A 9608-nucleotide genomic window follows, 5' to 3' on the forward strand; every position below is an offset into this window, starting at 1 on the left:
TTTTGATAAAACAAGTAATGCACATGGTTAACATGACGCAACAAGCACATATTTTGAAAACACGAGAAACACAAATTAAACTCCGACATATTTTGAATTTGCGCCCCTCGGAACAGCAGTCACTGCCCATACCCAAAATATACAAAAAAATTCAAATAATAAATGTATTGAAATATACTAGTTAACGTTTGAAGTGGATCAAACCTTTCATAAAATTTGAATAATACGCGTTCTTGTCTTGGGACAACTTTGATTAACTTTTTTGATCCACTTCAAATGTTGACTACTATTTTTAAATATGTTTAGAAAATTATATATATATATATATATATATATATATATATATATATATATATATATATATATATATATTAAAGCATTTATTTTCACTTGCATTGGAAGAATAACTTTGTATATTACAAACCTGTTAACATAACAGGTTAGAAAAGATTAAAAAAATTATAACATTTTCAACTGCAAAAATATATTTTTTGTACAATTTATACAAAATTAATATATATGAAGGTTAAAACTAAATATATTTTCAAATTCAAAAATATATCTACTATATAATATTTTTAAAAATGTATTTAGCATATTTTTAAAACATGTTTTTGGAGAAATATTTTTTTCCGTTCTTTGCCGTAAGGGCATCCAAGGGTGAAGGACGAGCTGGTGATAAAACAGGTGTTCTGCTTCAAGATCTTCAAGCTACAACCATAATATAAATTTTAACCCTGTTGTGAGGAAAAAACTTTGATTAAATGTGCACAATCCAAGCAAAACACACAGAAATGAGCAGACTCAAGGCCGGGATCACACTGATTCCTCAAATTTATTTCCTTAAATGGGAGAATCATCTAAATAAGTAAACATTAACAGAACATCTCTCTGTCCTTGGGGGAACTTAAAACTCTCCGTCTGTTTCTCTCTCAGTTTGTCTTTTGTCTCTGGAGCAGATTATAACTTTTACTTCTAAATTAAGAAACATAAGGAGACCATGCTTTTTGAATTGTGTGCAGGTTTGGCTTTACTTGTGAGCAGATAGTTACCCTATTCCCAGTGTTATTCCTATGCATATCCTGTGAATGTGGAGAGTCTTGTAAATGTCCTCAAATCCTCACAAAAGTATTAAAGTTTTGTTGACTTACACTTCACTATCAAAGCTGTTTGCCTGCTAGTAAAAGTTCTGTGATCTCTTTGTGTCGCACAAACACGTGTGTCATTACACTTATATATGTGGATTTGTTAAGAGCAAGTTCTTATTCGGTTTATTTTTCCTTTACCACAGAAAGCACCTGAACACATTCCAGCTCTTTTCCTCCCTTAAAGACTGAATCACTTTGCAAAATAAATAAAGATGCTTTCGCCTGCTTCCACCCAGATTCACAAAATTCTTGCTGATGTTTCACACATTATTGATTCATGCACAGCTGAGCTTAAAACTCAAGAGATCTCTGGATCAGTTGGTTGAATATTGCAAAAACGTAAGTTTAGTTGGGAGAAAAGGTCTAGCCCAGCATGATCTCACAGTTACGTATTTAATCAGTATGAAGAAAATCAAATAATAATGAAACCCCACCCCTAACCCCAATGTAAGGGGCGAATCAAAAACAAAAACATATGAATGTGGTTGTACGAATTAGCCACTTTATGATTTGCCATGAGACTTTGTTGTTTGTTGTGACATCATTCTGTCACCATTTTTAAAGTGTCCAAATAGTTTTTGCCCCCACGTGCTCAAAAAGAGAGCCTTTAACTCTTGTAATAGCCCATCCTCTTGGTCAATAAGAGGTAACCTTTTAGACCGCTATCTGGGATCTATTTAATATATGAATCTCTCACCCAATACTGACTGAGCCATAAAAACATTCAATTACGCTGTTATATTTAGACACCAATCAGTACAGTAGATGCATTATCTATATTACTTATCATTGAGCCACATACACCTTCAACCTGGACGTCCATTAGCTGATGAAAGAATCACTACAGTATGACAAATGTTATCTATTAAACCAGTGCCAGTATGTTATAGGTAGGTAGGTAGCTCATATTATGAAACACATCAGTTTGTTTATATTTAACAGCACTTGATGCAGTGCGGGATTCTGGACTTTATTGTAAAACATGTGTATTGAAGAATTAAATTTAAACCAAACTCTGTGGTAACCACAGGATGAGAAACAGACCGATGTTAAATCCGGCGGTCTAGCTCTAATTTAAACCAGCAATTTACAGTCAAACCTTAAATTGCATTGAAATGTAAGCATTTAATGTTATTTTTTTATATTATTTTGTGATAAAAAGCCTACTTTTACCATTCTTGATGTCATGAATACTTCATATACACACTGTAACTCTGTATTGCTATCAAAATTCAAGTCTCTTCTCTGTTTGGTGATCTGATATTCAGTGGCAGCTCGCGACTGCTCACCCGAAGGACGCCAATTCAAAATAAGTGTTTGGAGTGTCATGTGTGTTGCTTGCGTTTTCAAAATATGTGTTTGTTGTGTCATGTGAACCATGTGCATCATGTGTTTTGTCAAAATAAGTGCCTGCTGCACACGCGTCAAAACCGTTTGTGATAAAAGAGACGCCCAAATACACGCAAGACACTCCCTTAACACTAAACTCTGATTATGCATGAGATTATGCGAGTATCTGGCAAATGCGAGCGTCACATTTAACATAAACCCTTTAGACGCATCTGCAGCAGGCACTTACAGTATTTTGACAAGACACGTGATGCACATAGGTTAACTCGACGCGCAGAACACATATTTTGAAAAAAGGAACTACACACATGACAGGCTACATAGATGTTGGGATGAACTTCGCATCGAGTGCCCTCGAAAAAAGAAGTCACCAGATGCCACTGCTGATATTTCAATTTATGACTTATACTGAATGGTGTGATTTTGGGGCAGGGTTACCTGTTTGTTTAACAGGCAAGCACTTTACTTTTTCCCAAAAAAATGTTTGCAATTCAAATTCTTATAGATACAAAAGTATTTTATGAGATGCAAATTCCTATTAATTTATAAAATTACATTTGTACATTTCAGTACGATTGTGCTTTTGTCCCAGTGACGCTGGATTTAGGGGTGAGTGTTCATTCCTGCTTTTATGCAAACCTGTATGTGTACCAGTGACTTCTCTTCCAAGGGGTGCAAATTCAAAATATGTGTTCGGAGTGTTATGTGAACATGTGCATCATGCATCATGTAAAAATATGTGCCTGCTGCTACATGCATTGAAAAGATTTATTATAAAACCTGTGCCTTGGTGTAAGCAGATTTAATGGATTATGCTAATCTATGCTAAAAGTGGTAGCGCCAGATCGGCTGAATGGATTCCAAAATGGTAAAAATCAAACATTTAACTCTAGGGGAGCTGGAAAATGAGCATATTTTCAAAAAAAGTGGAGTGTCCCTTTCAAGAACATTTTAATGATCCACTTGAAACTACAAGCCAGACACAAATATTTTTAAGTCCTGACCTTGCCTTGAAGTCAATTTGAAGACAATGGTTTGATAACATGTATACAAAAAGAAAGACCCGGGAAACACAAATGCAGAATGCTCTTTTCATTATTTGTTTGTTATCTAATAATCATCTGTTTATTTAATGTTTACTTGAAGCTCTGGGCAACAGCTGCCGTCGCTTTTGTATCACTTTTTTGCATTTACACTTTCTCTTTATCTCCCTCGCATTCCTGTGTCCGTCAATTCCTCCTACACTCACTCGATATCTCGCTCATTCAATCTTCTCCAGGTCGCGGCGTGTTAAAGGCGATGTGATTAATTAGCTCGTGTCACGATCTGCTCTTTGTTAAAGGGAACAAAGAGCTCTTTACAGCTCAGATCAATGCAGACCTCCACACTTTCTCCTCTCTCCATCAGACTGAATGCAGACTTGGAAAACCAAACGCACAAACATGCAGATATAACTCAGTCTGAAAACACATACATTTTTCTAAATAAACAAAAAATTTATCTTATTTGATATAATTTTAAATCAGGAATCTATTTAAAGGTTGCTCGACTTAAGACTAATAAGATACTGTGTGTCTGGATGCTGGCCATATTCCCGCCTGTATGCCAGCTGTTGTCTCCACGTTTTGCCCTTTACACACAAAGTTATGCTTCCCAGATTGCACAGCTATCAAACCAGGGACTCAGATTTGGTTATGGTATTGGTAGAGATATTTTAAACCAGGCAAACTATACAGGGAGTCACACACTCCATGTGACATTTATGCATATATGCATGCATATCAGTGGCGGCCGGTGACTTCGAAGTTGGATGTAGCCCGTCGTGTGTGGTTCCTTATTTTAAAATATGTGTTCTGCGCGTTGACAGATCCTTTGTGCAAAATAAGTGCCTGCTGCAGACGCGTCTAAAGGGTTTATGATAAAAGAGACGCTGGCGTTTGCCAGATACTCGCATAATCTCATGCGTAATCAGAGTTTACTTTTAAGGGAGTGTCTTGTGTGTATTTTGTGAACGTCTCTTTTATCATAAACGGGTTTGACGCGCGTGGAGCAGGCACGTATTTTGACAAAACATGTGATGCACATGGTTCACATGATGCAACAAACACATATAAGGTGTGTTCGAGATCATCCGGCGCTGCGCAGACCGATCGGCGAGGTTTGCCGCTTGCAGTCGAGGGAGGAACTGAAGACGGAGCCGTCAAGCCGGACACCTGCTGCTTGCCGTAGTGACGTGTGCGCCGTGTTTCCTTGTTTTTAATCGCAAATGAAGTGAATTAAAAGCTGAATTTGATAAAAACAAACCTTTTAATAAAAAGCTGCAACCAGAAACATTTTATATCGAATATTTTAATTGCTGCTTATACTGTATACCCGAAAATAACGGGAAACAAGCCTATATTATTAAAATACCAATAGAGTTTGTTATTTTCATTTTTATTTTATTACAAAACACAATATAACATATTTAAGCATATTAAAGTGTTTTTTCCTGTTTTAAAACATGAATTTATAATGTTTATTAGTGGAACTAAAGGTTGGATTAAACTTGCAACGCACGTGATCGTTGTCATCAATGAGGTGACCAATCACGTAAAGCTATTACGTCATCACAACTCCGGGCAGCCGCTCTGGAGAAGCTGCACCGGCTGAGCTAGCCGGCTACTCTCGAAACGCTCTCGCGGTACTTAAAAACCATATGACACAGTCACGTGCCTGCAGCGCCAGCTGAAGTCGGACAAAAATACTAACCGGAATGCACTGCTTCAAGTCAGCCGCCGATCGGTCTGCGCAGCGCCGCATGAAGTCGAACACACCTATAATCTTCTCAGTAATGTGTATCACCTGTCACCAACCAGTTCAATCCAACCAATTAGCTGCCAATTAGGCTACAAATAGCACCAGCAGCAAAGATTCAAATTTTGGTTGGTCCTTTTACCCCAGCTGGGGCGAAATCGCAGATCAATACTGCTAAAAATATACATCTGAGCAGATATGAGAAACTGTAAAAAAATAGTATATGAGCCTACAGTAAAAAGTAGATTGTTGTCTAGCAACATCACTCGCTTTTTCCAACGAATGAATGAATATTCTGAGAAACAGGAGCGATTAAAGGATTGCATGAAGTGAGAGTGGATGAGAGTCAGACGTTATTTCCGCCGCACGTGATTCCAGTTATCACATTTCTGCCTGAAAACCATCTGCTATATCTAAGAGAGTCCAAAAAGATCTTTTCTCTTTTTTTATTACTTTCTGCTGTACAGGAAATGAACATCCTTGATTGACAACTTGATGGATCATTTCTGTAATTCATATAAAGGAATCATTTAAGATCCTGGAACAAAGGCTGAAACACAGACACACCAGTTGTGAAGCTGTTTGGCACGTGTTACATGAAGACAAGATTAATATCTATATTGCTGACCACCCTTAAGAAGTGCATTAATTACTCCCTAATCCACTGGTTTATTTTTGAGTCAGTCTGTTAGATGGAAGGGGCATTAACGTTGGTATTTAATTCAATTTTATTCGCTTTTCACAATTGTTAATTGTTCCAAAGCAACTTTACATTAATGAAAACGACAGAAAACTGAAAATCAACAAAAGTAGCAAAGATAATGAATACATTAGTGAGCATGCAAAGTAATAATGCAACGTATATCTAACTTAAAGTAATTCTAAGTTAAGCTAATGTCAGCTGACTCTCAAGAGGTTAAAGTGTTTGAATTATGTCAAAGATTATGGGGAGTCTTCTAGCCAAGCACCCCCCCGGTCAAGCCCCCCATCATTACAGTATCGCAGTGATTTTACAATTCTGGATCAACATTTTTTGTTGGTTTACTCAAAGAAACCCCAAATTACCCTTAACTCAAATCCTTAACATTTTTAACCAGGGGACCTCTCTAATTTTTATTTTTGTGCTTTATAGGGGGTCCCTCAATGCTTATAGGAGGTCCTTCCCCTGCCCCACCTCACTTCAAACACTTGTTGAAAAAAACTCCTAGGAGAAACACCTTGTGTGGAAAAGTCCTTGGGTGAAAAAAACCCTCGAAAGAGAGCCAGACATAGCTGGTAATATAAACTATATATTGTACTATAAAAATGTATGTTAATTAAAAGTTTAAAAAAAATTAAATAAAAGTTAAAGAAAGCTGTTTGGTGGATGAGCCGTTAAAACAATTATATCCTTTAAGATTTATTTAGGTATCAATTTTATGTTTTGCCAAAGTCTGAAATGGACCAAATGGGGGGAGAGAGAAAAATAAACACATTAAATGAATTAATTTTATTCGCCAGAGGATTTAAATCATGAAAATATACAAAATGATGTGTCAGATAATTTTATTCCAACACATTTAATTTCTTGCTATATTTCAGGGTAAACAACTGTGCACAATACAATCATAAAAGCATGCACTTGCTTTATTTCTACGCAATTAACTGTGTTCAAAGAAAACATTTGCACGCTTGAATAAAGCCAAGATTTACAAGGTTAACTTTAATATTAATAAATACACTCAAAAAAATGAAATGTTGGATTTACTTAAAAATATTTTGTCAACAGGTTCCACATAATTTGTTAAGTAAACTCAACGAACAATAGTTCAGTTCATTTAACAAAAGAAGATTAAGTAAACTTAACAAACAATAGTTGAGTTGATTGTTCATAAAAAAATTAATTAATGATGACAAAAATTTGAATAATGCCATTTTATAAACTCCACCCCTTTTATCTAATAACTCCATTACACTGAATCAATCAATCAATCAATCAATCATAGTGCAGAAGCTTAATACAACTAATCATATAAGCCTCTTAATTATAACTTATCAAGTACATCACAAATATATTTGAAATGAAATGTTACATTTCAAACCATTAATTTGTTTGTTTTTGTTCTAATAATATATCAGAACAAGTTAATTCACTCATAGTTGGCCACAGGTACCTATCTAATGGTGCTACACTTCTGCAAGAGGGTGCCAGAACAACAACAATTACCCATAATATACTGCAACATCATCAGCCAATGAGATGCCAGTCTGTATTGGTTTTATTAATATGTTAAGTTTACACAACACTGTTATGTTGGCTGAACAAATAATTTTTAAGTAAAGCTGACAAGACACACCTTTTCGTTGAATAAACTCAATTAAATTAAGTTCACGTTGTTAAATTAATTTTTTTAAGTAATCACAATATGAAAGGATTAAGTAAAACTGGCAAAGACGAAAGTTCATTTTTTTGAGTGTAGATGTTGACTTTCAAAAATAAATCAACCCCTGAAAAACATTTAACGCATGCACCAGTGCCTCCCTATAATTTTATTGTATTTAAATGAATTGTATTTTTGTGTTTATTTTAATTGTTATCTAAACACACATTGGCATCTGTCAGCATTGAGCACATTTTGAATTTAAACACTAAACTTATTGCATTTGCTTGTTAGATATCTCATAAAACAAAACTTAACTTTTATTTACAGTATAGTTATAAAGCCACTTTCTAAACATCAGGGACAATCTTGGCATTTGCTTCTGCCTTGGGTGTGAGTGTTTGGATAGCATTTGAGCATTAGGTATATGTTTGTACTGTAAGTCTAAACAGTGTTAGATCAATCTACTGTATCAATTAGCTAATCACTCGGAAAGAAAGGTTTCCATCAACAAACTAATTCATTAGCATTGAGCTGCACGGTTATCTGGGGATGGGCAGGGATCGTATATCACGTCATACTGAGTGCATTTGTCATTTTCCAGCACCAAATCAATTGTATGTGCAAGGCTTGGCCAAGACTCTTGTTTTTCGAAATGTGAGATACTTTATTGTACAGGGACAGAATATGGGGATTTCCTATTGCAGACAGCTGTAAAGTGCACAGGCGTATAAAAGGGGGATTTCCTTCTTAGCACATTACTCTTTTTTCAGTATGCACACTATAAGATTTGAGATGGATAAATCACTTTATTAATTTCACTGTGGATTGTGTACACACCCATACTATACGCAGGCTATGTTTGAAATATTATTATATTAATTTATATACTTCGCTTACTGTTGTTTCAGGATTGTGTTTAATGTATGCATGGAATACAAAACAACAAGATTGAATCGACAGCTTGCATGTACAAACTTGCGTTTTTGCCTTAGCGGTAAACAAAATAAGGGCTGAGGGACTGCTATTATAAACAAAAACTAAAACTGCAATAAATTAAATTACACTTATGAGAGAGAGAGAAAGAAAGAAAGAAAAAGAAAGAGAGAGAATCAGGTGATGATGATCATTAACTCATAAACCTGCTGATTCAGAGGTCACAGGTCATTCACCCGATGCCCTCCAGACAGACAGACAGAATGCATGGGAAAACATGGTCATCCGAATCAGCCAAACAAACCAAGCAAAAACATTAATCTGACATTCCCTTTATTCACACATATGGTTGGTTTTAGCTGGTAAATTAAACCGGTACGTCAAAACTGTGAGGGGTCTACATTTTCTGCTTTTCAACAAGGCCTTCAACTTTTACGTGAGATCAAAGTGTAAATAAGCATGCCTGTGTTTAGTGTATGTGTCCAAACCAAAAGACAGCAACACTTTGATCCCAAGTGATTTACAGTGTACTTACAGTATTGCCGGACCCCCGGTGTGACCCGGGGTTAAATGCTTTGTACTGGGCACTCTGTGCGGACCAGCAACCTTTCCGGTTACCTGCCCAGATCCTTAAAGGGATTGTTCACCCAAAAATAAAAAACCTGTCATCATTGTTTCAAACCCAGTCCAGATGTTTTTCAAAGATTTGGTGTAGAAATACCAGCAGGTGATAAAGCTTAACTCTACACATCCACTGTGTAAAGGACTCCATCTTTATATTAATATGCTTTTATGCATGCTTTCCTTTGATGTGAGAAAAAATGAGACAAACACATTCAGTGAAGATTTTTTTTAAGAAAATGTGATCGCTGCTTTTCTATGCAAAACCCACCACCATATTTGAGTGGTGACTGGTCCTGTAGCTCAAGAATTGCATTAGCAATATAAGTTATAGTAAATGCATAAATGAAAATGATTAATGTGTGGTTTATGTGTTTGCGATATAGGTATTAGATAT

Source organism: Paramisgurnus dabryanus, chromosome 18 (assembly GCF_030506205.2).
Source record: "Paramisgurnus dabryanus chromosome 18, PD_genome_1.1, whole genome shotgun sequence".
Classification (NCBI taxonomy): domain Eukaryota; kingdom Metazoa; phylum Chordata; class Actinopteri; order Cypriniformes; family Cobitidae; genus Paramisgurnus; species Paramisgurnus dabryanus.